This window comes from Gorilla gorilla, chromosome 2, assembly GCF_029281585.2.
Source record: "Gorilla gorilla gorilla isolate KB3781 chromosome 2, NHGRI_mGorGor1-v2.1_pri, whole genome shotgun sequence".
Taxonomy (NCBI): Eukaryota; Metazoa; Chordata; class Mammalia; order Primates; family Hominidae; genus Gorilla; species Gorilla gorilla.
In genome coordinates, this window is record NC_086017.1 from 58578036 (window position 1) to 58584035 (window position 6000).

Here is a 6000-nt window from a genome sequence, read left to right on the forward strand (position 1 = left end):
GCCACCGTGCCCGGCCTACAATAAAATTTTTAAAATGAGCTGCGCCCAGTGACATGTGCCTGTAGCCCCAACTGCTTGGGAGCCTGAGGCAAGAGGATCACTTAAGCCCAAGAGGTTGAGGCCATAGCGAGCTATGATCGCTGCACTGCCTTCCAGCCTGGGCAACTGAGTGAGACTATCTTTATTTAAAATTTGTATGTGTCAACCAACCAAGAATGATCAATAAAAAAAAAAAAAAAAAAAATTTGTATGTGCAGGCCGGGCGCAGTGGCTCACACCTGTAATCCCAGCACTTTGGAAGGCCAGAGTGGGCGGATCACTTGATGTCAGTAGTTCGAGACCAGCCTGGACAACATGGTGAAAACCCATCACTACAAAAATACAACAATTACCCAGGCGTGGTGGCAGATGCCTGTAGGCCCAGCTACTTAGGAGGCTGAGGCAAGACAATCGCTTAAACCCAGGAGGCAGAGGTTGCAGTGAGCCGAGATCGCGCCACTGCACTCCAACCTGGGCAACAGAGTGAGACTCCGTCTCCAAAAACAATAATAATAATAATAATAAATATATAAATCTAAGACACTAGGGCACATAAAAATCTGAATGGGCAGGTGAGTAGTTATACCAAAAAGCCATATCCAATGTTAGTTTCACACTTGCAAAGCAAAAATAACCTACTATTCTTATAAAACAAATACTGAAGGGGGATGCGAGATTTTTGCAATCCCCATGAAAGCTGAGACAAGCTCACACAGCCCATGGGGCATCTCATTTGAGTGTGCAGCTTCAGTTACGAAGGCCTATTGGCCCCGAAGCAGCCCAAACTAAAAGAGCAAGACAAGGTTCAAGGCAAGGAGCCATAACCGGTGGGCTCTTCTAACAGGTGGGGTTTTAAGGTAGAGTAATATGGCCTGGGGAACTTGGGCCACAGCACCCCAGGGCCAGAGCAGGCAACGTGGCAGCCTTCCACAAACCCAGACTTAGGAGATCTAGCCCAGGTTCCAACTGGGCACATTCTCACAAACTAAGTGCAAAAGCAACACTAGAGCCAGATGTCTGCTTCTTGGTAACTAACATGTTTTATTCCATTAAAAGAAGTTTTACTCTTCCTTAGGTTTGGGATTAGACACTCAATTTCGAAAACACATAGGAATGTCTCAAGTAAGATAGGTGGATACATAGAGAAAGCAAACAACATTAATTAGCCGGGCATGGTGCCACGCGCCTGTAATCCCAGCTACTCGGGAGGCTGAGGTTGCAGTGAGCCGAGATCACACCACTGCACTCCAGCCTGGGTGATAGAGTGACATTGTTTCAAAAAAAAATATAATAGTAATACAAAAAAGAAAGAAAAAGGCCAGGTGCGGTGCAGTGGCTCACGCCTGTAATCCCAACACTTTGGGAGGCCGAGGTGGGTGGATCACCTAAGGTCAGGAGTTCGAGGCCAGACTGGCCAACATGGTGAAACCCCGTCTCTACTAAAAATACAAAAATTAGCCAGGTGCGGTGGCACATGCCTGTAGTCCCAGCTACTAGGGAGGCTGAGGCAGGAGAATCGCTTGAACCTGGGAGGCGAAGGTTGTAGTGAGCTGAGATCTGGCCACTGCACTCCAGCCTGGGTGACAGAGCGAGACGCCGTCTCATTAAAACAAAACAAAACAAAACAAAAAAACCCTGAATCTTAAAGGGAGCATATCCCAGAAATTTGTTTAGTTTTGTTTTTTTGAGACAGAGGATCCTGCCACCACACCCAGCTAATTTTTGTATTTTTAGTAGAGACAGGGTTTCACCATGTTGGCCAGACTGGTCTCAAACTCCTGACCTCAAGTGATCTGCCCACCTCGGCCTCCCGAAGTGTTGGTGTTACTGGCGTGAGCCACCACGCTCGGCCCTTTCTTTTTCCTTTTGTGTGTGTGTGTGTGTGTGTGTGTGTGTGTGTTTGAGATGGAGTCTCACTCTGTCGCCCAGGCGGGAGTGCAGTGGTGCGATTTTGGCTCACTGCAATCTCCACCCCCTGGGTTCAAATGATTCTCTTGCTTCAGCCTCCTGAGTAGCTAGGATTCCAGGCACCTGCCACAGAGGCTGGCTAGTTTTTGTATTTTTAGTAAAGACGGGGTTTCACCAGGTTGCCCAGGCTGGTCTTGAACTCCTGACCTCATGATCCAACCGCCTTGGCCTCCCAAAGTGCTGGGATTATATGCATGAGCCACCAAGCCTGGCCCTGGCCCTTTCTTTCTTTAAAAGGTAGGGCAGGCCAGGCGCAGAGGCTGAGGCAGGAGAATGGCGTGAACCCGGGAGGCGGAGCTTGCAGTGAGCCGAGATCGCACCACTGCACTTCAGCCTGGGCGACAGAGCGAGACTCCGTCTCAAAAAAAAAAAAAGGTAGGGCAGTGATGGGGATAGGCACAGTGTAGATGAAACAAGATTGGCCAGGAATTAGTAACTACTGAAGCTGGTTATGGATGACAGACCCAAATCAACTGTGCATCATCTCGGCAAACTGACTTCTCCAAATCCTGAGGTGGGCTCTGAACTCAATTTTTGGAGAGAAGGACATTTCCTTGCCACCAGAATATACTGTAAAACACAACTACTTCTTATTACTTTTATTATATGGTACACAAATAGGCAAAAACATAATTTATTTAAAAAAACATGCTTTAAAATGTAATAACATGAGAATAATCATCTGCTTACTTTCTAATGTACAAGAGTGTGTTCAATTTGTTACCTAAGATTATCCCACTAGGTGAAATAACTTCACTTAAAGGGAAAATTCTTCCCCAGTGCATCCTCTTTATGAGCCAAACAATGGAAAATTTTCACCTCAGCAAGCTGGCCTCAGGGAGGTTCAGGCTCATCCCTGTTGCCTAGATACCAGTGACATCTCAGGAGCTTACAGAAGGCTCTGGCATCCCTCTTGGAAGGGAGACTGGCAAAGGTTCATCAGTCAGTGGTTGCTCCTTCTTTCCTGGCACATTCCACTGCTCAGACAGATACAGGGCTAGCATACAGTGTACCTGTCTGTCACCTAGGAAGCTTTGAAGCACAAAAGAAGTCTATTATATCTGTTACACTGATTTCTAGATCTCCCAGGTCCCTGCCTTGCTCCCTCCCTACCCAGGCCCTGCATAAAAAACAAACCAAACAAACAAAAAGCTAGTTTCTACAATTGTATTAACTCTAGTCAGTGTTCTTATCCATTTGATTTCTTTCTCTCTCTCTTTTTTTTTTTTTTTTGTAGAGACAGGGTGTTGCTATGTTGCCCAGGTTGATCTTGAACTGCTGGGCTCAAGTGATTCTCCATTTGATTTCTAACAATGCCTGTGAATTCTAAAGTCACAAAGCAGGTAAATCTATCGAAATGACAATGTCAGACAAGACCACAGAAAATAGAAAAAAAATTTTAAATGACAGTTAACAGTTTAACTTTTTCTCAAAAAAAAAAAAAAAAGTTACTAGGCCATGAATTTGCCTATTATGTCAAATGTGATAAAGTATTCATTTGGCCCTTTCTAACTCTGATAGTGGCTAAAGTTAAAACAACACCCTGAAGCTTCTCTTTAAATACTTAACACCCAAGTTACACGATGCAATTATACAAACCCCACAGCAACAACCTATATAAATAAGCATCTTAGTTCACTTAAAATATTACCTGGCTACAACTGCAAATACAGCAAACATTTTCAACACTAGAATTCAACAAAATTACTGTAATCATGGTCCTTTATTAAAAATATCATAGAACCGATGATCTACAACATTTTTGTTACCACGTTCCAAAGTGCCAGTACTTTTTCTTAAAACTATTCAAGATGATTTTTTGTTCTGTGTACATTCTGCTACGGAAATGTTTAATTCCAAGCAGTGACTAGTTCTGTTTTCCCTGGTATTTAAGAGCACTGGATTTTACTGGTTTCTACATTTTATTTTCACTCACTTTTCTGCTAGTGTAGCTTAGTTGATATATGAGACCGAATACAATCCTAAAATGAAATAAGCCATTAGGATGCAAAAGACAAAAGCGGTCTGTAATCAAACGTAAAGAGTGGAAATATCACTATAAAGGTGTCCTCTTATCCATTTAAAGGCGTTTCTTCTATAATAAGGTTAAGTGTGTAGATTCCCTCATCGAACACCATCTGACGGGCCCAAATGGCATTCAACACTCAAAATGGCTGCACATCTGCCGACCCCAGGTAACAGTACCTGAGGCGCTGAGCTGACTCCCTATCCAAAGATCCGGGAAGACCCCTCCACCCGCCAAATATCTGGGGAGATCGTGGCCGCCAATGACCTGGGGAGACCCCTCAATGACACCGTAGATCTTGCGCTTCCCAAGACCCGGGGAGATCTCCTCAATGACCAGGAAAAATCCTGCCCCCCCAAACCCGGGAGACCCCTCCAATGACCGGGGAGGATTCTGCACCCCCAAAACCACGGAAATCTCTCCCCCAATGATCAGAAGAAAAACCCTCCTCCCAAATGACCCAGGGAAATCGAAGCCACAGGGACCCCGGGAGATTTCCCCTACAATGACCACTGAAGAAGTCTTTCCCAAATAACCTGGGAGACTCCAATGATCAGAGATCCCGTTTCCCAGTAGCCTGAAAAAATCTCCCTCAAAGCTCCTCGGGCACTAGGGCCATAGGACGCGAGCTTTACCTGCCGCCTCAGCCGGGTTCCTCGGCGTTTCCGTCCTATTGTTTCTCTCGCACCAAAATGGCTGCGGCCAGCCCGAGCCCCGCCCCCTTCACCTCGCTCCCGGTGCCCCTCACTATTGGCTCGTCCTAGGAGCTGCGCACGCGGACTGGACAGCCTGAAAGGCGCTGTTGCTAGGGTGCCAGGATTCGCTGCAGCAGCTTCCGGAAAAGGCGGTGACTGGGGGCGGGGCCAGAGAGGGCGGAGCATTGTCCTCCGTCTGGGAGGGTAGCCCGGAGGTCTGATGGGCGGTTGGGTGGATGGACTAGCTGCGGGCCGATGGACAGCAGGATACCTGGGAAACAGATGGATTGACCAACAGTCTTGGTTTGTTCAGTACTGAGCGATTTCGCAGGATGCAGGAATTTCAATGCTAACACAGAGACAGTCCACTACAAACTGGGAAGTTGGTCACTCTAGCAGATGGACAGAAGACTGGATGTGAATAGACGGAAAGAGGGACAAAAGAGTGCCTGTAGACGGTGGACAAAGAAATGGTTATAGATACAGACAGACAGATTATTAGATATGGAAGGGTGGACAGAGAAGTGGCCATAGAGTTTTCTGGGGACTGGTGGATGACCCAGTGCCCAACCCAGCTCCCACCAAGCTCCACATCACAGGGCTTGTCTGAGGCTCATTTGTCTTGGGCCTGTGTTGGACAGAAGGGCTCTCACCTGAGTGAATGTCAGCGTAGCTGTGAAAGGCAAAGGAGAGGGTTAGTGCCACTGAGAATAGGCAGAGCCCCCTACCTGATCTCTGCTCTTTCTGTAAAGGAGAACAATGTTGCAGCCCTGTGTACTGGGCATTTGCAAAGGTGTAAATTCACTCATACACTTTTCAATTCAACAAGTATTTATTAAGCACTTACACTCGGTATTGGAAATACAGCAGTGAACAAAAAAGGAAAATAAATAAATATCCCTGACCTTATAACAGTGGATAGGAGAGACTTCTGTGAGCAGCTCCTCTCACCTTAGCATGTGGTTTCCAGGGCTCCATGTCCTCCTGGTTTCCTCCTGTCTCACCAGTTTCTCATCTGTGTGTTTTCTCTTTGTCTACACTCACTCTTCCAAAATCTTATCCAGGCTCATGACTTCAAATGCCACCTACATGTCAATCACTCCTAAAAGTGTTTGTCCCGTCCAGATCCTTCCTGAGTGGCAGATTCTCTAGTCCCACTGTCAACTAGACGTCTGCACTCTGACTTCCAGTCGCTGGCATCTCAAACGCAACTTGTGCTACCCTAACACTGGCTCATCCGCCAAACCTACTTCACCCCACTTTCCCCAAATT

The 6000-nt window shown here is 46.5% G+C and overlaps 1 protein-coding gene across 6 annotated transcripts in view; it reads right to left on the reverse strand.

The window, feature by feature from the left end:
* Positions 1-4812, reverse strand: part of IP6K2 (inositol hexakisphosphate kinase 2) — a 29716-nt gene extending 24904 nt beyond the window's left edge. For 2 of the 6 annotated variants that reach the window (XM_055382422.2, XM_055382421.2), the window contains exon 1: positions 4669-4748. The gene's annotated coding sequence lies outside the window, so the exon portion shown is untranslated. Of the gene's footprint in view, positions 1-4668 lie in introns of all 6 variants that reach the window. The other 4 variants (XM_004034097.2, XM_019023323.2, XM_063703783.1 and 1 more) reach the window with 4 other exon arrangements.
* Between the last annotated feature and the right edge of the window lie 1188 nt (positions 4813-6000).